This window comes from Triturus cristatus, chromosome 4_1 (assembly GCF_964204655.1).
Source record: "Triturus cristatus chromosome 4_1, aTriCri1.1, whole genome shotgun sequence".
Classification (NCBI taxonomy): Eukaryota; Metazoa; Chordata; class Amphibia; order Caudata; family Salamandridae; genus Triturus; species Triturus cristatus.
In genome coordinates, this window is record NC_140585.1 from 208,863,216 (window position 1) to 208,888,263 (window position 25,048).

Consider the following 25,048-nt stretch of genomic DNA (forward strand, 5'->3'; position numbering starts at 1 on the left):
TAAAGACTGCTCTTGTCCATGCTATTAGGATAGCTGGTCTATAAGGTTGACTTCCAGCCAATCATCAATAAGGGTCGTTTGGAATGATACACAGTGATCACTAGAATAGTGAGCACTACATATCAGGCCAACTTCTCACACCTTGCTTTATTTGTTGGTAGGTTTGTACATGTCATGACACAGTTACAAGTCACTATGAGATGGCAGGTATTGTGTTTGTCTGACTAGCATACACATCTTGGGATGATTATCTATTGGTTACTGTGGCTTTGCTCACGGTGCATTGTTTCACTGTCCCCTTGACAGTGATGGGTGTGTATTGCCACACAATATTGAGTATATTGGTTGTGTACTCACCAGGCTCTGGTATGTCTGATAGACCATGGACGCTCTCTGGTGGTAGGATGTCCCGCACCTTCTCCTCCCAGGACCTGAAGTATACTGGTGTGGCAGGAGGGCCACCACCAGTGTGCTGACTCAAGACGTGATCCTTCTCAATGAGTTTATTGACCCTCCTGCGCATGTCATACCACCTGTTCTGGATGTCATCCTTTGTGCGCAACATTGGTGCTTGTGCGTTGACCTTGTCCACAATCCTCGCCCACATCTTTGTTTTCTGTGACATGGGTGTCCTTTGGACCAATGTACCAAACAAATGTGGCTCTACTCTGAAGATTTCATCTACGAGGACTTCTAAATCACTATCTGTGAACTTTGGATTCTTCTTTGGGGGCATGGTGACGGGTGGTGGTGGTGAGTGATGTGTGTGTGAGGGTGCAAGTGAGGGTGGGTGAGTATCAGTTTTGCTAGGTGTATGTGTGAGTGCTTTTGGAGGGGTGCTAATGGTGTGAAAGTTGTGTGATGGGTAAGTTGTGAGTGTGTCTGTGGTTGCTGTCTGATGGTGTTCTCTGCTGGCTGTTCTCTTGAATTTGCAAAGGATCATGGTAGTGATTTGTGGCCTTTATATAGGTGGAGTTGTGGGTGGGTCTTTGTTCCAAGTTCTTTTGTTATATTTCTTGACTTTGTCATTGCTTGTTTAGTTCTTTTTTTTGTATTTTTTCCTTTGTGGTTTTTAGGCATGAAGTAGACGTTCTGACCGAGACAGATGCTGATGTTGGCTCGTGCGGGCTTCTCCTGTCTTTCACGCTGACTTTCTTCTGTGTTTCATACGCGTCGGTCGCAGAGATCTCTATTACTTCAGATCCCTGTTTTCTGTGCGTGTCGGTCATGTGGCTTGGGCTCCGTGTGAGTCGGTCTGGTTTTACACACATTGCATCGTACTGCACGGGTCTGACATCTCGGGTACGTGTCGGTCGGGTTCATTTATGGTGCGTGTCGGTCGGTGCGAATCGCGTACCGTTTTCTGGCCAACCACTGGTTTCCCTACGGCTCGGTCGTACGGCTTGTATTTCGTACGTGTCGGTTGTAATTCACACGTGTTGCATCGTACTGCATGGGTCGTACGGTGCCAGTCCGTGTCGGTCGGTCTCTGTTCCCGGTCCATATTGGTCGGTACGATTTACGGCCGGAATCGGAATTGGCCCCTCTGTATTTTGCAGGATGCAGCACACATAGAAAAAGCAAACACGAGGAGAAATAAAAGTATTTCTCCTCGTTTCACCATCGTAAAGCCTGCTCTTGCATGGCATTAGTTTTTGGTGCTGTCTCAGATTTACAAATCCTTGTAAATCTGGGGCAGCGTCAAAAAGCAATGGGTGTTGTGGTGTAACACTCATTACATGCCCCTATCATGCATGAATCATTAAGCTCAATGCCACTTTGTAAATTTGGAGCAGGGCAATGCGCCACAGGAACGTTGTTAAAAGTGACATTCCTGTGGCACAATGCCCTTGTAAATATGCCCCTGTATTTGCCACCTCAAAATCAAAAATGCGGTCTGAATGGGAGAACACTTCATTTGGATGGGTAATTAATTAATGTGGTTTTCCTCAAGTAGATATTTTAGCATGGTTAGATGGATTTTGCTTCATTCAAAGGGAATCAATATTATCCTAATTGGGAACAGTTTAACTTGGGTACACCTAAATAAGGTAAGTGGAAATATGTCAAAATTCAGGAGGCTTTTTGTTCCAGCCACCTTCTTCGGCACCTTCTTAATAGAATGGCAGTGTATAATTGACATCTTGCTGTCTGGCAGTCCTCCAAATTTGACACTAAGAGGCAGAGTTTATACGCTTTTATGTATGCATTACTGCGTTAAGTGAAAGGAAGAGCACAGAACAGCTCCATATCCATGAATACATAGTGATGTTGCTCTCTCTCCTCCAGTGCTTGGTGCCTTGCGCTGGCGCATAAAGCATTGAACCATAGTGCAAAGGTGTGAGCAGGTATGATGTCAAGTATAGGTTTTGTATTATGCCTACTTCGAGGTGGTGTTACTATTTGGTGCAAAGTCCTCTCTACCTTTTTAGGTAAATAGGACTTTGCATTAAAATCCATGGGTTATTGTATTTGAATGTCCTTGTACCTCCCAAGGGCTCAAAGTAGTGCATAATAGAGTTAGGGCAACATTCTAATTCATATCAGGAGTTGCACTGGGAAGTAAATCCCAAAATACCATGCTGGGCCAAATATCACAAACTGTAAGTACATCTCCACCATGGACTACTGTAACTTCTATCTGATAAGACCTTGGAGAAGGCGGTTTTCAGTCAATCAACACTTTTAGGTGCATTGCTTTCGCTAACTTCCACTACTAAACCTAGATAGTAGAAAATCATTTCCCACATTATTTGAATTTTATTGTCTTTCACAGTGATACATTATTTCACAAGACATGTTTCTACTGGCCTTTCTCCTGACTTGGGATTTTAACCCCCAGTGTTCATGTTTGTGCTTTCTTTGGAAAGGAAGGTGTAACATATCCACACTAACATAATATTTTATTCTTGCAACAGCAGAAACCGTGTGTGAATGCTTTGAAAGGAGGCAACCAGACCGGAATAATTGAATTTATCCTCATGGGACTCACCGATAACCATAGAATGCAAATTCCTCTCTCTGTCTTCTTCCTGATGGTCTACCTTGTCACTGTGGTGGATAATATTGGAATTATCCTCATATGTTACTTTGACTCTCATCTCCACACACCCATGTACTACTTTATAAGTAACTTATCTTTTGCAGATCTCTGTTACTCCTCCACGATCACCCCCAAGATGATTACTGGCTTCTTGGTGGAAAGGAATGTGATATCCAAAAAGGGATGCGCTCTACAACTTTATTTCTTCTCCACATTCGGCATTGCTGAGTCTATTCTCATCTCAGTAATGGCTTTTGATCGCTATGCAGCCATTTGTAAGCCACTGCATTACACAACCATAATGACAAGAACATTGTGTAACCAGCTGGTAGCCGGTCCCTATGTAAGTGGACTGCTATCTGGAGTAGTATACATAATTGTCACATTTAGGCTTTCATATTGTGGGAACATGATTCCCCACTATTTTTGTGACATGCTGCCACTCTTCAGTCTCTCTTGTGAGGACACCTGGCTCAGTGAGATGATTGTATTTATAATAGTTGCCAGTTTAGGGTCTTGCAATATCCTTGGATTGATAGTGTCATATGCTTGTATACTCATTGGTATTCTCAGAATTCGTTCGTCCAGAGGCAGACAGAGAGTCTTCTCCACCTGTTCAGCCCACTTTGTCTCTGTTACCCTCTTTTATGGTACTGGCCTTTACATGTATCTACGACCTGATGCCAGAAAGTCAGATGAAAAAGGCAAGGTAATATCCGTGTTTTACACCATCATAATTCCGATGTTGAATCCTATGATCTACAGCTTCAGGAACAAGGATGTGAAAGCTGCTGTCGGGAGAATCCTCACTATCAAATGGACTTTCAATGAAGGTTAATATGGACTTGCACTAACAGCGAATATTATTATTATGGTCTTTGCATAAGAACAACCAGCTCTGTGCCGAAAGCCACACTGTAAAGGATGGAGAAGCTCATTCGCTTATAAGACGCTTTGAGTTAGCTGATGGCAAGTTTTTCCATTATTTTCCCTTAGTAGGGAAGCAGTAGAATTGACCAAATGTTAGAAGGCAACTTGAGTTGAGGGAAGACCTTTTAGCAAGGGTTTCACAATTGTCTACTTCTACTCATCAGGGACTAGTGCTTGAGAGGGGGAGCAATTAAAAGTGTCAGCAGATGTTCTTTTCAAGAAAGGGGAGAGGTGTTAGTTCTGGGCTGAAAGGCATGGGTTGCATGGGGAGCCTGATGGATGGCTATATTTCTGTTAGCTGAGCTTCCATCTTTAAGATTGAGAATTTGATGTTGGATTTGCCTGAAGGAATAACTACGGCACAGGCATTAGGTAATGAGATATTTGTGTTCAAGATGGAAATTGTTTCCTAGAAGTACAATGAGAGCTTTTTACAAAGCTGTATGATGGGTAGCAGAAATGGAATCTCAAGGAAGCTAATTCAGAGACAATTCTAACAATTTCCCCAGAGACTTTGGAGCACAGGCAATGCAAAGGAATTAAAATAACTTTTTATGCTCCTGTGTTCAAGGACATGTGTTGGAGATAAGGCACTTTAATTTCAGCTGCATAATTCACTGTCAGGAACACTGCCAGGAACAGGAAGGGATCGATTAATCTATAGACCTAACATGAACTATGGTACAATAACTACTCCACCTCCACTTGTTGTCTCTCTCTGCCCTTAAGATTTAAACGTTGCAATGTAATGTTAAGTTGCAATATAAAGTTGCAGTTATAATACGCTCATATCAAATTGACTGACTACAATAAGCACCAAATGCTGATTAGGTTAATGCTGTAGTTGAGCCAAAGAGATAATATTAGCCAGACAATCTCTCAGCTGACTCCGTCAGGGAGGAAATTTGCTTTAAAATTGGATCCTTCAACTTTAATAAAATCAGGAATTTGCGTTCTGTATGCCTATCCCTGAGGACTACCAGATACCTTGAGGAACAGGAATACATCCATATAATATCCAGGCTCACACTCAAACTCAAATCACAATGAGGGAAGGCCTTCTCTAATTGAGGCCCATATTTCAGGAATTCTGCTATCAAACATTACCCATTGTTTGTTTTGCTCCAAAGAGCACAAAGATCCGTCTCTCCAGGTAGTGTGCCCCGCATAAAAATATGTAGATGCCTTTCATCTAGTAGCTAGAGCATTTGCATTTGTTTCTGTTAGCTTGGTATGTTTTCCTCCTTCGGGCTCATTAACCATGCATTGTGTTACAGTCTATGCAAATGACCTGCACTCATCCATTTTATATTTTCAATGCAGTGCAATGGGGAGATGAGGTATCTCTTAGAACGTTTTACTCTATTTTTAAACTTTGGGGACATTGTCTTCCAAAACGAAATATTCAAATAAAGGCTTTCAGATAAACCATCCAAAAATTATTAAAACATCTTTTCTACAGGTCTGCACAGTTTATAAATTTTCTGACTGGACAGTTTTGAAATGTTTCTCATTTTTCACCCTTAGCAATACTTGCCACATTTTCTAGTTTGTCTCTTTCAAACATGCAGGTGTCTCTATGAAACGTGTATGCAGTCTTTATCGCTGCATGTTTACCAGGACTGTTTGTTAGTGTTAATATTGATAAATGCAAAATAATTTACCACAAAAGTCATTATTTTCACAAAAACATAATGCTTAAACTTTACAAATGAGGATGAGCATCCTGTTTTCATATTTATAGATTCTCACAAATCTGTTAGGGATTCAAGTGTCATACAAGGTGAGCACACCATATCAAGTCAGTACTAGGCAGTCATATATATAGAAAAAAGGTTACTGTCATAGAAATAAATTGAATGAAAAATAAATGTATACATTTGCACTACTTCCCTGGGATGTCTAGGCACTGCTGCTCTGTGAGGAGAAGAAAAGAAAACCTAAGAAGAAAAAAGCAGATCAACTGCAAAAAGGATCATAGAATAAAAAGCCAGGTTTTTAGGGATTCATGTATGGAGAGTAAATCTGACTTATTTTTAGGATCCCACGGCATAGAATTTCACAATCTAGCCGTGCAGGTAATGAAACTTCTTCCTCCCTAGTTATTTCTCCTGAATGACAAGATTGAATGCTGTGGAGGAACGGAGAGGTCTGCTAGGGACATATCATTGAAAAAAAATGTTTCTAAAAGTATGGTCCCAAGTCATGTAGGGCTTTAAAAACCATTCAAAGGGCTCTAAATGCAATCCTTCTCTTAACTGGTTGTCGATGTAGGAGTGGAAGATTATGGGATACAGAATGATATTTGGGAATACCCAAAAAAAGCCAGGCAGCCGTATTTTGTAAGATCTGCAGTTTGTTTAAAAATCTTTTCGGAATATTGGTAAGTGTACAGCAGTAATCAGCATTTGACAGAACGAGAGCAGATGTCAGTGCCATCTGCAATTCGGGGGGGTGTAGGGAAAATTTTTTCTATGGGCTTTAAGTACAAAAAAGTCTGCTGAAGTGATGTGTTGGACCTGACCCTTTTTGCAGGGTCATCCCAGAACTTTTTGTCTTCCTCCTGTATTTTTTATGACCTGTCTTTGGTGGTTTTATGACTCTGGGCACTTTATCACTGCTGATCAGTGCTAAAGTGCATGTGCTCTCTTTGGTAAACATGGTAAGATTGGTCTACAGCTGTTTGGCATATTTAGTTTACCTATCAGTCCCATGGTATCCCGTATACCCAGGGCCAGTAAATTAAATGCTACTGGTGGGCTTGCAGAGCTGCTTGCGCCACCCACCAAAGTAGCCTTTCAAATCTATCTCAGGCCTCTACCACTGCACCGCAGTTTACTGCCGCTGTGATATGGTACATAAAGTGATTGCCACATCTGTGACTCCCCTTTTACCACATATCAGTCACCCCTAAGGTAGGCCCTAACTGGCCCTATGGGCAGGGTGCAGTGTAGGTAAAAGGTAGGGCATGTGCATTAACTGTGTGGCATGTCCTGGTATTTACAAACAGCCTATTTGGTTTCTCACTGCTGTGAGGCTGCTCTCTCATAGGCATGCATTGGGGATTCCCTGATATGTGCTTCAGTGGTAATTCCTTACATGAGAGGGGTAGCGTGATCAAGTTTGGTATGTTTGGAATAGTAGTGAGAAATTCTGCGTATTGGTGTTTGTGGATTTATCATCACTATTTTAGAAAGGCCACTTTTAAAAGTAGGCATTTCTGTGTGCTATGTGTCTTTATGCCTGCCTGTTGGGTATTAACTGTCTGGCCTTTGAGTGACAGGGGCTGGGGAGATGCAGTGGCTCCAGAGAATCTGGATGAGTCAGCGCTAGGCTTAATAGGCCTGGTCTGTATTTGGAGTGATAGGGGGAGTAGTACCAGCACCTGAATAGGGCTGTGCCTGCTTTACGATGATGGCTGCACCCCCCTGTGGTGTATCTCGGGCCGGGGCTTACACTTACAATAGGGAGTGTTGTGCACTGTAAATTATACTTTTTAAGTGCCACTTTGTGGAGTATAAGTATTGGGGCTGTGACTCTATGTTTTTGGAACTGTGCTTACTTGGAGCTGGATGAGACTGCGTGGGGTCAGGGGTTTGATATGCTGCCAGGGGACCACCATCTGGACTTTGCAGGTGTGCTGGCCTGAGCCTGCCCCCTTGCTCGGTGCCCCCAGTCATTCCTACGGCTGTGTGGCTGTTTCTGGGTGAATTCATCCCAGGGTGTGGGGAGCGCTTTAGATTTTGTGCTTTTCACGTTGGATGCCCAAGTGTGGGCTCCTGCTTCAGAGGAGTGCGTGGAGCCCTTCCTTACTACGGTTTCCTGGTTTTGGGCGGGGCTTTATTCAAGGAAACAGAAAGTCACCTGGGTTGCAGAAGCAGTGGGAGAAGACTTGACAGTGTCAGATGCGCACTACGCCTCATTTGTTTGCCAGAAGCCAGGTGGCTGTTGCATGGTTGTGGGATGGGCTCACAGCCACAAGCCATCCAGGGCAGAAGGTAATCCGACGTAGGCATCATGCCATGTTTGGAAGACCGACCTCAGGATTCTGACTCCCCCCGGAGGGAGGGTGAGTCTGAGCATTGCGGGCAGCTGCCACTGGTAGAATTGTCTCAGCAGGGGGTGGAGGGAGACATAGTGAGGTCTTCCAGCCCTATGGGGCATTGTGCTGCCTGTTGGTGGCATTGTGGGGATTACCCCAACCTTGGACCCGAGACCGGGAGAGGTCTCCAACATATGTGGCACCAGCAGCTGTGCCTTGGAGAGTCGCAACAGCTGCCAGTTGAATGCCCTATTAGGGGCCTCTTTTTGTTCCTCTGAGTCCAAAACGGGCCCCGCCTCAGTTACCACGGCAGCTGCACCACGGGTGGTGGGCAGCTGCCTCTCACTAGTGGGGCAATTTGGTGTGAATTAATGTCCTAGTGAGCACTCACTATGATGCCCTGCTGATGATATATATGCATATGTGCTATGGTAAGTGTCGTTATTTGGTTTGTGCTTGATGCTTTGTGCTAAGTGCCATATTACCAGTAGTTACTGGTCACCCTAACTAACTGTGATTGGTGACGATTATGACAATGGCCCAATTGCCCAAGTGATTTATGTATTCCCTGTAAATTCATGACAAGCGCCAGGTGGCACAGTGTATATATGTCATGGTGTTCAAATGTGTTTTTATGGATAATACAAAGGCTATTTTTATATAACCTTGTGTGGAGTTACTTTTGTGGTGTGCCTAGTGTGTCGCTGCTGTTTGAGTGTGCTGCGTAAACGCTTTACACATTGCCTCTGGGATAAGCCTGACTGCTCTGTCAAGCTACCAAGGAGGTAAGAAGGGGTTATTTTCAGTGTGTAACTCCCTTGCCCTAACTAGAGTGATGGTTTCTGCCTGGCTTAGGCGCATGCACTGGCCAACCAGAAATCCCATCTCTAACATGAAATTAATGTGGCCTTCAAAGGAGAGTTTATTGTCAAGATAAGCCCCAAAGTATTTTTCCTTTAGGAACTGGGGTAAGTAGATGCCCCCACCCAATTCCTGAGGCCAACACCTAGGAGACCAAAATGATGCATTAGACCCAAAGAGTAGAACCTCAGTTTTTGCCAAATTTAATTTTAGACAATTGTTGCCCAATCTGCTTCCCAATTTGGAGCACGCAATCGTGAATCTTATGGCCATATCATCAGGATTGCTAACTATCAATACCACAAATTCGGTGATATATCAGTACTGCAAAGCTAAATGATCTTATGAGGTTGGCCAGGGGAGTCACATACAAGTTAAAAAAGGGTCAGGCACAAAGGCAATCCATGAGGGTCCACACAAGTCAAAGAGAAAGTGGGAGATTTGAAATTATTAGGCTCGACAAACTGGTCTCTGTCTGAGATAAAAAGAATTGAGGAGCTTAAGTGCCTTCCTCTGATGTCAGTGGTGAAGGGATGATCAATGAGATGTCTGTGGTTAACAGTGCCAAATGTTGCTGAGAGGTATAATAAAATCTGAGCAGCATTATCTCCTTTTTCCAGGGTCTGTCTAATTTGCTCAGATGCACTAATCAATGCTAATTCGGTTTTGTGTTGGCTTCTAAAAGCGAACTGCACAGCATCAAGAAGTAAATTGTTGGTAAGAAATTGAGATAGCTCCTGATTGGCCTGCGATTGCTGGGGTCATTGCAAACTCAGATAGCTTTTTTAAGAAAGGCAGGATAGAAGCTTTTTTGCATTCCTTTGGAAAGTAACCCCAAATAAACATCCTGTTACAGATGTCCTTAAGATACTTAGAAATAACTGCTGGCGCAAGTTGAAGAATCCGAACCAGACATGGCTTGGCACATCATGGACAGGACAGATTCCTCAGATTGAGGGGAAAAGGATGTTAGAATAGATTTCCCAGTGGGATCTGAAGGAGAGACATCCAGTAAAATGGTAGATGAATCAGACGAGATTACCGCAGAATCAGAAAAGCGTGAAGGACGGTCATCTATTGAGTCACTGTTATTAATCTCATCAATCTCTGTGTGTAGAGCCTTGACAGAGTGATTAGCAGAGAACATGCTGTAGACTGCTTCTACCTTATTTTGAAAGAAGATGGCTAATGTGATACACAATGCTCGGCTGGCTGACTTACTTTTAGATTCTGGAACATTACATGTACTGTAGCAAAAAGTTCCTTTGGAACATTCGAAGAGGATTTAATTTTAATCATAAAATAGCTGGATTTGGCTTTGAAAAACATGTTTTTGTGAAGCCCTAGATCCTGTTTATAAGCCAACTGCTCACTAAGGTTATAATTAGAGCCCCATTTCCGTTCTAGATTTCTAAAGGCTTATTTTTAACTCTAAGATTGTTATGGAACCAAGGTTCAGAGAGGGAGTTTCTGTGTTTTTTTTATTTATTTTAGGTGGAGCCAGCAAAAAAATGCTAGAATCAATGCATCTAAGATAATTTACGGCAGCTTGATCGAGGTCTGACGTGATTTCTGCCCTAGATTGCCCTTAACATAAATTGAATGCTTCCAAGTTGATTTTAAGTCGGACCAAAGCAGTGGAAGAAAGTAAGTCACGTGGAGAAAAGGATTGTTGGGAAAAAAAACTTCAAAAGAATGGCCAGCTGAATGCGTGAGTCTGTTGACCAGTGTGAAAGGCCTAAGTTAGACATCAGGTCGAGGGGCTGAGAGGATTTTTTATCTGATGAGTTCTTGAGCTGAAAAATAAAATCACGAAGAATGGTGAAATCTGAGTGGTTAGCTTTGCTATCCCACAACTTAGAAGTGGGGGTCTCTAGTTGGCAGAGGCATGTACATTTGTCCAAATAGGGACCCTTGCTTCTAGTCAGGGTAAAGGGGATACAAACTTAAGATAACCCCTGCTCACCCCCTAGGTAGCTTGGACCAAGCAGACAGACTTATCCCTAAGGCAATGTGTAAGGTATTTGCACTCAAAACACACAGTAATACAGTGATAACACCACAAATGGACACCACTCCAGTTTAGTAATATCAAGTATCTTTATCTAAACTCAACAAGACCAAAACTACCCAAATCTGACATTCATGTAATAAAAATATGATTTTAAAAATGTTTCAAGAAACTTGGTCCTTAGATAACTTCGGATGCCGGATTCCTCTCAAAGTACCTGTAGTTGTGAAAAAATTCACAAGGCCAAACAGCTGCAGAGATGAGAAGCATTGAAAAACAAAGCTGCGTCAGTTCCTGAGACCATGGGGAGGCAATGCGACAGTTCTGCTGCATGCAGGAGAAGTGATGCATCAAATCCAGTCTGTAGGGGGAAGTGATGCATCGATTCCAAGACGGCTCTGTCTGCAGGTGATGTGTCAGGAAAACTTGCCGCACAGGTACGATGCGTGGAAATCTGGGATGCGTCGCAAATTGATGCGGCTTTGTTGATCGGTGCTATATCAATTTCTTCAGCCGCGATCCCTCGTTTCGTCGATTCCTGCAGCGTTGACAGGCGCTGCATTGGTTTAGGCAGCGGCACGGCGATTTGTGGAGATTCTTCTTGCACATCAGTACTGCGCTGAAAAAACAGCCGCAAGAAGAGCGATGCATCGAATTTCTTGTAGTTGCATTGCATTTCCAACTCCCAACAGCAGGGAAAACCTCCAGAGGCCCAACTCAGTCAAATGCACTTCTTGGCCGGTCAGAACTCCCAGAAGGAAGTTCAGGGGAGCTGGAGGTGAAGTATTTGTGTCCCTGAGACTTCGGAACAGGAGTCAAGCTCTACTCAAGCCCTTGGAGATCTTCCTCAAGAAGGGGGGCACAGCACACAGCAAATTCCTTGCCCTTTCCTTGGCAAAAACAGCTACTGCAGACGAATCCCAGACAGCACACAGCAAAGGGACAGTACTCCTCCTCCGGTTTCCCCAGCTCTTCTCCTTCATAAAGGTTCCACTTGTTTCGAGAAGTAGTCTATAGTTCTGGTGTTTTAGGTAAAATACTTATACTCCAAAATATCTTTGTTCTCTTTGTGCAAGGGTCTCTGAGCCTAGTCTAAACCAGTTCTGTCCTCACTGCTGCAGTATGAACACCAGGGGTGGAGCAACATTGTGCAACGGAGACACGCCCTATTCAGGTGCAAGGAAATCTCCCCCTACTCTAAATTCAGCCAAGGTTTATTCAGCTCAGCTCCGAGACATCCAGGAAGGGCCAGGCACATCTCAATTCCCCCGTGTCTGTCTACAGTGAATGCAAATCCCCAGCCCCTGTCACTCCAAAACCAGACGGACAATAGACAAACAGGCAGAATCACACAGAATGGTTAAACAAGAGAATGCCCTCTTTCTTAAAGTGGCATTTTCAAACACAAAATTTAAAAACCATCTTTACTAAAAATTTGCTATTAAATTCTGAGTTCCCAGAGCCTAGACTTTAATTCTCTATCTTGACCAAATGGGAAATTATACTTGTAAGATGTTACAAAGCATTTCTCATTCTATCCTATGGAGCAAGATAGCCTTTTAATAGGGAAAAATGAAATTGACAGTATTTCACTATCAGCACATCTCACACACACCAGTACATGTCTATCCTTTCACATACACTGCACCCTGCCGAGCGGGGTACCCTTGGCCCACCATAGGGGTGCCTTACGTGCAGTGGCAGGTCTGAGATACCTTTTCACGGGCTACTCATGTGGGTGGCAAAATCAGTGCCCAAGGCTAGCTAGTAACATTTGATTTACAGGCCATGGCATACTTCAGTGTACTTTACTACGGGCTTACCAGTAAATCAAATATGCCAATCAGGGAGAACCAATTGTGACAACAATTTACACAGGGAGCATTTACACTTTGACACTGATCAGACTGGCAAAGTGCCCAAAGCATCTAAGCCAGCAAAAATGAAATAAAGCACAGCATAAAAAATACAGGAATTAGAGACAAAAAGTCATGGGAAACCACACCAGAGCTGCCAAGTCTAAAACCTGTCCCCTCCAGCTGAAAGGTGGGGATAACTACCCACTCTCTTCGGAGTTCTTATCACTAAGGAGGAAGAATCTGGACAGACCATCAGCATTGGCGTGTTTTGTACCCGGGTGGTGTTCCACCATAAAGTCCCTTCCCTATAGAGAGATGGACCACCTCAACAGTTTTGATTCTCACCCCTCATCTGCATTAACCAACTGAAGGGGGGGGGGCTATGGGACTTCCAAGATTACTGAAACCCTTTCAGATCGTGCTCTTACTATGGAGCCAATGCTAAATATAAACTACCAGCTCTGGATGTTTGAGGTGAATTTACCTCAAGACGACCAATACTAATACTGTGGATCATTGACTTTGGAAATTTTCTATGCATGTGGGATTTCGTCACATGGCACTTCGCTTCCATTTGCCATAAAGAATTGAATTTGCCTTGAAAAAGTTCCTGTGTGGAACGAAACGCGTTAGCTGAGTCTTTTAAAGAAAATAAAAGGGAATACTAAAGATACCTGTTTGGATTTGGACTTCTTTTGACTGGTGCACCTTCCTCTTTTGTTTTCTCTATCTTCATCTGACCTTCAGTGGAGTTGTCCTACGGCGTACTCCGGAAGATTTGTGCACAGGAATTGAATATTAACCTTGAGACTTTGGGATTTTAAGTGCTAAACTAGTAGTCAGTCGTAGTTTCTTTTTGCACAGGGGCTGGAAGTCCCTGAACTGGTTTGAGCTGGATTATGCACAGGGACACCAAATGTGCCCTCAGTGCAGGACTTCAAAGCACTAAGAGAGTGCTCCCACTCAGCCCCAATTCACATAAGCCTGTCTGGGAGGTGGTTACACCTCCCAGTGACAGGAAACCTATTGTCCAGGCCTCCCCTGCCGGAGTTTCGGTCAGCAGTAGGAGGTCAGACTTGTGTCTGTGGCTGCAGCATCCATTTTGTGATGCCAGGGCTCTATTAAGTTTGTACCGGTTATACCAGTGCTGCCATGTCTCTCTCCCTCTAGAAGGGTGGGATCATACTCCCACACCAGTTACTGGTGTGGGGGTATGATTCCAAGATGTTTGACAACAAACACAGCATGTTTCCGTGCAGCCAGTCCAAAGTTAGCATTTACCGTTTGGTTATAATGCGCTTAAGAGTATATGGTCAGGCTGCACCACTGAAAACCCCGGAGAAGAGATTCTGAAGGCTTCAGAGGGGTCAGCTCATGCCTGGGCACCCTCTCACATATAACCAACCACCATGCCTTCAGGATTGATAAGGCCTGCCATAGGGGTGACTGATAGGTTACTATGTGCAGTGATAGGTGAGGTATAGTGAACCTATACCTCAGTAAGGGGTGCATGCACCACCTTACCCAGGCTGCAGTAGCAGACCTGTGATGTCATTTTGGGTGACTTTCCAGGGGTGGCATAATACATGCTTCAGCCCCTGGTAGGCCTCTGGGGTACCTATGCCCTGGGTACATGTATACCATATACTAGGGACTCACAAGGGTACCTCAAGATCCAATCTGTGTTGTACCTAAAGTACAGGGAATCAATTTAAAAGAGAAAGCAGATAGGCTGGGGACTCGAAAAGCAGGTTCCCAGCCAAACTAAGTCAAAAACCATCAAAACACCAGGAAAAAAGTGGGGCAACCATTCAGTCAGATTCCACCTTCCTACAGCATTTACAGCGCCAGTAGCTCTAATTGTCGCAAATGTGAAACCTATTACATTGCAACCACTTCTTTAACTAGTAGTCAGGTTTGCAGAGTGGTGGAGAAAGGGTGCTGGGCCTCTGACCAGCGCTCAGGAATTCCGCTGCATAGGGCTTACAGGAGGTACCAGGAGGGCTTCTGGCCCCCAAAGGCCCTCAAGAGTAAATTGGACTTCATCCCCATCCCATAGTCGGCCAGGAGGCGCGTTTGAAGAGTGGTGGAGAAATGGGTGCATGGCCTCCGAAGACATCTTAGCAATCCCACTGTGTGGGTCTTACTGGAGGTAACAAGAGGTGTAGCTGGCCCCCAAGGACCTTAGGTGGCAACTATCCCTCCTATTACCTCCAAAATGTCCCACACAGAAGGATTGCTAAGTTATCAGAGCAGGCCACACCCCCTTCACCCACCACTCTGCAAACACGCTCCACGGCGCAGTATTGGGTGGGGATTGAAGTCCCCTTCGCTGCAGGAGGTCCTTTAGGGGCCAACTAACCTACCTCTTACCTCCAGTAAGCCCCACACAGTGGGATTGCTGAGAGGTAGACAAAGGCCACACCCCCTTTCCCCACCACTCAGCAAATGCGCACCCTGGAACGTTCTAAGTTGGGTTATTAAGTCCCCTTCATTCATGAGGGTCCCTGGGGGCCAGCTGGCCCACCAGGTACCTCCAGTAAGAGCCACACAGCTGGATTGCTGAGAGTGGTCTGAGGCCACGCTCCTTTTTTACACCACTCTGCAAACGTGGCTCCCGGTGCACTGGGATACCTCTTCTCCTGGCTTCCTGTATCTCTAAACTCTACCAGTAAATGTATCCCCAGCTCCATTTTAAGTAAGTGACATTCCTGGATTACTATAAACTGCCCTGCTTGGCTTAAGCTGGGTCACTTTCAATCAATCAATCATTCAGGTGGCTTGTAAAGAATGAATATTTACCCGTAAGGGTTTCAAGGCACTGGGGGTGCTGCTGGTCCATTAAAGGCGATGTGGTTCCGCCGAAAAGCCAATTCTTGAGGTCCTTCCTGATTTGAGGCAGTGATGGTGATTGCCTGAATTGGAGAGGGTGTTCCAGGTCTTTGCTGCAAGGTAGGAGAAGGATCTTCCTCCAGCTATCGTTTTGCAGGTACGTGGGATGGTAGCCAGGGCCAGTAGGGCAGAGCGAAGGGCTCTCGTGGGTGCGTGGCATGCGAGGAGGTGGTTGAGGTACGCAGGTCCTGTGTTGTGTAGGGCTTTGTAGGTGTGTGTGAGGAGGTGGAAGGTAATTATTATGTTGACTGGGCGTCATTGGAGGTCTCTCGGGTGGCTGGTGATGTGACTGCAGCAGGGAATGTTGAGGAGTCTGACAGAGGCATTCTGAATCCTGAGGAGTTCCTGGGTGATGCCGGAGTAGAGTGTGTTGTCATAGTTGACTTTGCTCCTGATGAGTGTGTGGGTGATTGTCTTTCAGGAATCGGTGGGGATCCACTTGAAGATCTTTCAGAGCGTAGCGTGTGGAAGGAGAATGATGAGATGGTGTTGATCTGGCGACTATTTGTGAGTCCAGGATGATGTCGAGTTTTTGTGCATGGTTTTGGGTGACTGGAGGTTCCAAGTGCTGCGCGCCACCAGGAGTCATCCCAGGCAGATGGGGTGGCACCCATGATGAGGAATTTGGTTCTCTGAGTTGAGCTTGAGGCACCTCTTCTTCATCCAGGTAGCGACAGCTTTCATTCCATCGTGGGAGTTGTTCTTGGTGACTGTGGGCTCATTGGTGAGGGAGAGAATCAGCTGGGTGTCATCGGTGAAGGAGATGATGTTGAGTTTGTGGTTCCTGATAACGGCCATGTTGATGTTGAAGAGAGTGGGGCTCAGGGAGGAGCCATGAGGCCCTCTGCAGCTGATCTCTGTAGGTGCTGAGAGGAACGGTGGTATTGTGACATTCAGTGTTTGGCCGATGAGGAAGGAGCAGATCCATTACATGGCTTTGTCAAGATGCTGGCATCATGGAGTCTTGTGCACAGGGTCTGGTGAGAGATGGCATCGAAGGTGGCCGAGAGGTCCAGGAGGATAAGGGCTGTAATTTTGCTTTGGTCGAGGAGGATGCGGGCATAGTATGTGGCGGCGAGGAGGGCAACATGGGTGCTGTGGTTGCATCGGAAGCCAGATTGGGAGAGGTCCAAGATGTGGCTTGCTTCAATGAACTCAGAAAGTTGGGCATTGACGGCCTTCTCAATGACCTTGGCTGGGAAGGGGGAAGAGAGATGGGTGTGAAGTTCTTGAGGTTTTTTTGGGACGGCATAGAGTTTCTTCAGCAAGGGGTTGATCTCTGCATGTTTCCAGTCTTCCGGGAAGGTGGTGGAGTTGATGGAGCAGTTAATGGTGCAGCAGAGTTGCCATGGTGGTGCCTGCTCTGTTGAAGATGTGGTGCGAGCAAGGGTCCAAGGGTGCTTCCGAGTGGATGCTCTTCATGATCTTGAGGGTCTTGTACATGGTGAGGGGAGTCCAGCTGAGTAGGGTCTTTTGGGGTCTGGTGATGTTGAGTGCAATGGTTTTGGGTGGGGTGTTATTGAGGCTGGGAAAATTGTTTATATCTCCTTAATCTTGCAGTGAAAAAAGGTGCCGAGGTTGTTGGAGAGGCCTTGGGACGGTGGGATGTATGCTTGATCTGGCACATTTTTTGACCACAGTAAAAAGTTCTTTAGTTTTGGGTGCATTGGCATTAATCCTTTCTTGTAGGGCTGCTTTCTTTTTTCTTCTGAAGAGATGGTGGTGTGCAGTGACAGCGGTCTTGGAGTTTCGTTTGGCTTTGGGCTTTCTTCAGGGGAGACAGAGTGACGGAGCAGTTGGAGATCCATCGGTGTAGTCACTGGGTGAGAAGATGTTGTCCAGCATGTGACCCTTTGTGGGTTGGGGAGGTGACCAGTTGTTTGAGTCCACTGGGGAGGTGACCAGTTGTTTGAGTCCAACGGTGATGAGGTTCTCCAGCAAGGATAAAATGTTTTTGTTGTTGGAGTTGTCAAGGTAAAATTTGAGGTCACCTAGGAGGATGTAGTCTGTGGAGGCGAGATCGTGGGGTGCTATGAAGTCAATGATGGAATCGCTGAAGGGTAGGCTTTGTCCAGGGGGTCTGTAGATGAGGGTGCCTGAGTGGGTAGTGTTTAATTTGGTCTGGACCCGGAAGTGGAAGTAGAGGTGCTCCATGGTGGTTGTGTTCATCCGCGTAGGTGGTGAGGCGGAGGATGCTTTTGTGTATGATGGCGATGCCACCCCCTGGTTTGTTGATGTGGTCTCTGTGAATTAGCTTGTAGCCATCCGGGATGGCAGTCGTGATGTCCAGGGAAGAGGTAGAGTTCATCCAGGTTTCCGCAGGAAAGGCAATGTTGGGGTTGACTGAGTCAAGCAGGTCCCAGAACTCCACAGCGTGTTTATGAAGGGAACGTGTGTTGAGCAGGATGCAATTGAGTCGGTCAGGTACTGTATTAGTGGCTTGTGCAGAGGGTGAGGCAGGTGTGAGGGGGCAGGTGAAGGTGCAGCTGCAGTTCCAGCAGGAAAAAGGGCCCTGAGTGTCATTTGGCGATGCCTGGCTGCAGACTACCCTTCAGGGACACCATACTAATGTGTAAGCTGCACTGGCATATTAGACCTTTAGTCAGCTTCCCACTTTTCTCTATTCTCCTGTGGGTAAAGTTTTCACAAATATCCATATTCTGTTCAACCTTCCCAGATGCAGACTATCCTATTCTGAATATTCAAGACATAAATCGAAGTGAACCAACTTCACAGCCCCTTCCAAGCACTGCCTAGTTACAATAAAGCAGACAGGTTTTGAGGCAGTAAAATTGAGATTGGTTTGGCAATTAGGGAGGACTCCTAACAATAAGAATATGAGTCAAGTCCTATTAAAGAGTTTTCTCTACAGCAACAGAAGCCGATGTGTGTTTCGCGACTTGTGAATAACCATGTCGCTTCATCAGGAGAAAGTCACATATAAACAGTTTTGTTTAGGGCAAATGGTCCAGGACAATCTTGATGAGGAAATCATTGAATACAGACTTCGATGGTTGCACTAAAAAATGACTATGAACAAATTGAACTATTAAAAGACACTGCAATGTTGTGTGAAAAGGTAAAGTTATATGCATTATCCTGAGGGCAATTTGGTAATTCAATAACGATTTGGCTGTATGATAGCAGCTGCTTTACAAAAACCTGGCCTTGTGAACTTCATAATTGAAGGCTGTTTTTGGAGGTTCCTTTCCATTTGTCTTGCAAAACCTCACTTTCTACCAGTTGTGGCTATTATTATGGGTGCTTCCCCTCTATCCTGTTACTACTGTCAATACATGTAGCTCACTGCACTGTTTACTGCCCATGACCCTTTTGCTGCTGTCTGCAGTACCCTTCAGCATTGAACTTGGCCTGGAGCAGAGTAGCCTAGTTTGTGTATGTGGTGATTTGACAGAGCCCATCGTATTCTGCTTACCAGATCCCTACAGAAGTGCAGTAACACTACAGCCAACTATTTTCTGTCCTGCTTCAGACATAGAGCTTGGATACCTGTCTGAAGTGGGACATGAGGCAGTAAGTTTTGCCACACATTCAAAGTCACCATTTCCAACCTTTTTTGCAGGCTGGCATGAGCTCAGCTACTTTGCTTCCACCACCACAGCCAATGGTGAGAAATAATGGAATGAAAGGAATGTCTCCAACACCAATATCCTGATTATATGGTTCTGAGTAGTGGGTGGGAATTTCCTCCAAACCCTCACATTGCTGCACCCACCTCCTTCCCAAACTCATAGCCATACAACTTTCCATATCCTGAGCCATGCACTATTTTGACACCCATGGAAAATAGGGCACCGGGGTCCGCACACCCAGAGGACACCACAGGCAGAAAGCTGTAGAAACATTATAGAGCTGTAGAGGTGTCAGGTTGTGGTCACCTTGAAGGTAGATAATAGATACGTTGAGCATAGGAAGGAGCAGAGACTTGAATGTATGTGTGTGTAAGCCTGTGTGAGTGAGAGTGCACATGAATGTGTATCACTATATGTATATTTGTGTGTGTGTGCATTCCGGTCGTTTTAGGCAAAATACTGTCTATCTCTCACATAAAGGTGGACTCTTTTTGTTAAATATTTGTGGGCTTTCTTGGAGAAATCCTGCCTAACCCTTCCAGAATGGTAGCCATTTCATGACCTCCTTTCTGCATTGTCTACAACTGACACAGTGGCTTCCTATCAATGAGGTTTTGTGAGCATTGTAGGTGGCATGCTGGCTATGATTTATATAAATGCTAATGGATGCTGTTAGACTTGGTCTTTGCTGCAGAGTAATCCCAGATGTTGCCTTTCTTTTCCTTCCCTTGCTGCACTCGTTTTTCTTGTCTTTTAGCCCTTATAACCTGTGATAAAGTGCTTGTGGTCTCTCTCTAAAACATGTTCAAATTGGCCTACACCTGATTGGTACATTTAACCCCTTCAGTGCCATGCCCTTTCCCCCTCCTGTGCCGGGTGTTACATTAGCAGGCGGGGTTCATGACGAGATAGTCTCGTCATGGGCACAGCGCAACCGTGCTCCATGACGAGACTATCTTGTCATGGGCACAGAAGCGGTTAATTTGATCTTGTCAGTAAATTACTTCCCTTGCAGCATAGTTCCGCCTGGTAGCTCTTGCCGATCTGAACTTTCCTGGTGCTGTGTTCGAGACCCCTGATCCCTGGTGGTCCAGTGCATTTTTGCTCCTCTGCTCTTTTTTCACCTTCTTTTTCATCTACCTGTTGCTTTTCTTATCTATTATTGCTTTCTTTCTCTTTCTGCTAATTCTTCTCTTTTTTGCCTTTTTTCCCTTTCCGTGCCATAACCGCTGCTCGTCCCCCGCCGCCTGATGCCCTCCAGTGCCATTTTCTCACTTCCAGCTTCTCGCCTCCTGCCTACCAGCTGTCCAGCCCTCCCAAACACTACTTAATAGCTCCCACTGAGCAGTGAAGGAGCAATCTTTCTAACCATATCAGTAATTTGCTTCCCTCACTGCACAGCTCTGCCTGGTAGCTGTTGCCCTAACTCTACCAGGCCCTGTGTTTAAGGCCCCTGAGCTCTGGTGTCCAAGTGGGGAGCATCTCTGCTCTGCTGCAATTCTCTTCCCTCTGTTTTTCTGTTTTCTGCCTATTTGCTCTTTTTTCACCTTCCTTTTCATCTATCTTTTGCTTTTCTTATCTATTATTGCTTTCTTTCACTTTGTGTTTTTTCTCCTCTTTTTTGCCTCCTCCAGTGCTATTTTGCCACTTCCTGCCTCCCAGCTATCCAGCCTTCCCCAAACGCTATTAAATGGTGCTTGATTCGCAGGCATGCAGTGGGTGCAGTTAGCTGTCGTTGCTGATGTGTCAAACATGTGCCAAAGGCAAGCTCTTCTGTGCCCGTCCATGTCTGGGCCGGCCAGTGCCAAACACCCTGGTTCCTGGACCATCTACCACTACGACTCCCGCACCCTCCATGCCAGTCACATCGAACCACTCACCGCCTGCCACCTTGTATCACCGAAGAACACCAAAGGCCCAACTGCAACTGCACCTTTGCCAGCCTACACACACCATCACTACCAATCCCACGACCTGGAGGAACTGGACCCGACCTTATCAGTTGCATACTGCTTAACACCTGTACCCTCAGAAGACAGGCCATGGAGAACTGGAACCTGCTTGACTCAATCTCCCCGACGTTGTCTTCTTTACAGAAACCTGGATGAACCCCACCTCAGCTCGGACATCACAACCACCATTCCCAAAGGCTGCAAAATCATTCACAAGGACCACGTCAACCAATTGGGAGGAGGTATCACCAACGCACACAAAAACATACTTTGCCTCACAACCAGTACCAGCGACCACTCACCTGACATGAAACACCTTCACTTCCAGAACCCGACCAACCTGAATGCCACCGTTCATGGCACCCTCATCTACAGACCTTCTGGAGCCCGTCACCCCTTCAGCGAAGCCATAGCCGACGGCATTGCTCACCATGCTCTCACCTCATTGGACGACATCTGCCTCAGCAACCTCAATTTCCACATGTACAACCTTGACAAGCACAACACCTCATCCCTACTGAAGAACCTCGCCACCTTTGGACTTCAACAGCTGGTCATAATGCCAATCCACTCAGCAGGACACATGCTCAATCTCATACTTTCTCCATGCAAAAACATCCCCTTAAACCACACCTCTGAACCATACTGCAGCGATCACCACTGCTTCCGCTTCTCCTTCACCAAACTCACCATATGTCACTACACCCACCAAGATCCTAGCAGACGCTGGAACAAGGTCACCAAAGACCAGCTCACCACCTGCCTCAGCAAAATCCCACCACTGACATCCATGAACACCAACACCTCAGCACACAACCTCCACCACTGGATATCCAACTGCACCAACAAACTAGCCCCTCAGGAAACCTTCCGCCAAGCAGACCTCCAAGAAATCCAGTCAGTTCTCTCCCTCCCTCCAAGAGTCCAGCCGCAACTGAAGACAACTTGAGAAAAGATAGAGGAACAGCAAGATCATGGCCGACCATGCAGCCTTCAAATCTGCCGTCACCACACATCACCACCTCATCAGAGCAACAAAGAAAGCAGACATCCAAGAATGCACCAACGCCAATGCACACAACAGCAAAGAACTCTTCACCATGGTCAAAGGGTTTGCCAGATCCAGCACAGAGACAGCAGGCATTCTGCCTCTCAAGACCTCTGCAACAACGTCACCACCTTCTTCCACCACAAGCTCAAGGAGATCTACAACAGTTTTGCGACCCAAGACTCACAACATCTAATGGCTCCAGCCCTCAGCAGACCTTGGCCAACTGGGCCACCCTTACCTCGCACAACACACTCAGGATCATGAAGAGCATACACTTCAGACCCACCTCCGATCCCTGCCCTCACCACATCTTCAACAGAGTTGGCACCTCGATTCCACCTGCACTCTGCAGCACCATCAACTGCTGAAGAAACCCTCTGCTAACCTGATGTACCTCAAGAACTACAGATCCAACTCTCTGCTTCCCTTTCCAGCCAAAGTAATTGAGAAAACAATTAGCGCCCAACTCTCCAAGTTCATCAAAATGTACCGCATCCTGGACCTCTCCGAATCGGGCTTTAGAAGGAACCACAGCACCAAGACCACTCTCCTTGCCACGACAGATGACCTACGCACCATTCACGACGCAACACAACTGTTGCCCTCATCCTCCGGGACCTCTCAGCCGCATTCGATACCCTCTCCCACCACACCCTCTGTGCAAGACTCCACGATGCCGGCATCTGCGACCAAGCCTTAGAATGGATCCGTTCCTTTCTCACCAGCCAAACACAGAAAATCAGACTTTCACCGTTCAACTCAGAACCCAGAGAGATCAGATGTGGGGTGCCTCAGGGATACTCCCTGAGCCCCTACCTATTCAACATCTACATTGGACCACTTGCAGCCATTGCCAGCAGCCAGGGACTCAACATTGTCGCCTATGCCGTTGACACCCAGCTGATTCTCTACCTCACAGACGAACCCACAGCAGCCAAGAGCAACTTCCACAATGGACATCTGCCTCAATCTTAACTCAGACAAGACCAAAGTCCTTATCCTCGACACCACCCCCTCTGCCTAGGATGACTCCTGGTGGCCCGCAGTGTTTGGAACCCCTCCACACCCATAAACCAGTCATGAAACCTTGGCATTATCCTGGATGCCTCACTCTCAATGAACCACCAAATCAACAATGTTCCGTCCTCCTGCGTCCACACCCTCTACCTGCTTCATAAGATCTTCTGTGGATCCACACTGAGTCCAGGAAAACTGTCACCAATGCACTTATCAGCAGCAGACTTGACTACGGCAACACACTCTGTGCCATTACCACCCAGAAACTCCAAAATAAACTGCAGAACATCCAGAGCACCTCATCCAGACTTATCCTGAACATCGCACACCGCAGCCAGATTACTGGCCTCTTGAGAGAACTCTACTGCCTTCATATCAACAACATAATTACCTCAAGCTCCTCACGCATACCTACAAAGCCCTCCACAGCGCCAGACCTGCATACCTCAACGACCACCTCTACTTCTACACTGCCACCAGATATCTCCGCTCCATCCAACTGGCCCTAGCCACCATTCCACAGATCCGCAAGACCACATTTGGAGGAAGAACTTTCTCCTACGTCGCTGCAAAGTCCTTGAACTCCTTGCTCTGCACCTCAGGCAAGCACCATCGCTTCAGACCTGGGTGATCGACTGAACCGCAGACCCCTCCTCCCAGTCATCGCCTTGAAAGCTTCTCAGGTGAGTAGTCATACTTTATACAAAACCTGATTGATTGATTGATTAAATTTACTGTTATATCCTTATAATATTATAGTATGTGCACCAAGGGCCTGTGAATTAAATGCTACTAGTGGACAGCAGCACTCCTTGAGCTGCACTCTTGAGAAGCCCTCTAAGACACTGCTCATGCCTGCCACTGCAGCCTTAGTGCAGTTTTAAACTGATATTTCGATCTAGAAAAATAAACCTTATGCTAGGCCTAAACTCTGCTTCTTAATACTTGTTAGCCAACCCTAAGGTAGTCCTGTAGTCTCATAGGTCCAGGTGCATGACATTTAAAAATTAGGACATGTTGGATTACGTTTTACATGCCCCTGCAGTGAAAAATTACGTAAGTCATTTTTCACAGTTGGAAGGCCTTCTCACCCATAGGCTAACACTGAGTTGCCTTATTACACTTAACAAGTGCTAACTTCAGATTGGGAGCAAATAGAGAAATTAAGTATACAACTGAAATTAATGTTATGCAATACTCTTTGATCGTAATGTCAGATTTTAAGTTATCATTTTGAAAATGCCCCTTTACTAAAGTTGGCATTTTTCTGTCAGAACCATCTGTGCCTTTCTGCCAGTGTAATACGGTCACATGACTTTAAAAAGCTCTGCTGTTGTGAGTCGTGTATTGCAGTCAGACAATGAGAGAAAACGGAAACTAGGTGTGAGGGGAGAGGGTCTTCCTGACAGGATGGGTGGGAAAGAGCTGTACCTTGCCCTGAATACATTTCAAAGTGCCCTGCCTGCAGCAAAAACAAAGGAACCTGATACTATGCCTGCCCTTGCCGTTGTCACCAAAGTCAGTTTGGAGCTCGGACCATGAGAAGGGGAAAAACTCACCAGAATCAATTTTGGGAGTGATCTGGTATTTCAAGCACACAAAGGCTGACAACAGGTAGAAAAAGGGGACATTTAGAACATCTCATCAAAACAAATCTGGACCTGGGGAAGATTCAGAAAAAAGACTGCCGTGCTGCGTGAAGGATTTCCTTGCTGTCTGAAGAAGGAAGATTGGACCTGCTTACCTCGAGCCGAGGCTACTCCAAGGGTCTTTTGTCCGACCTCCTGTGTGAGCTAT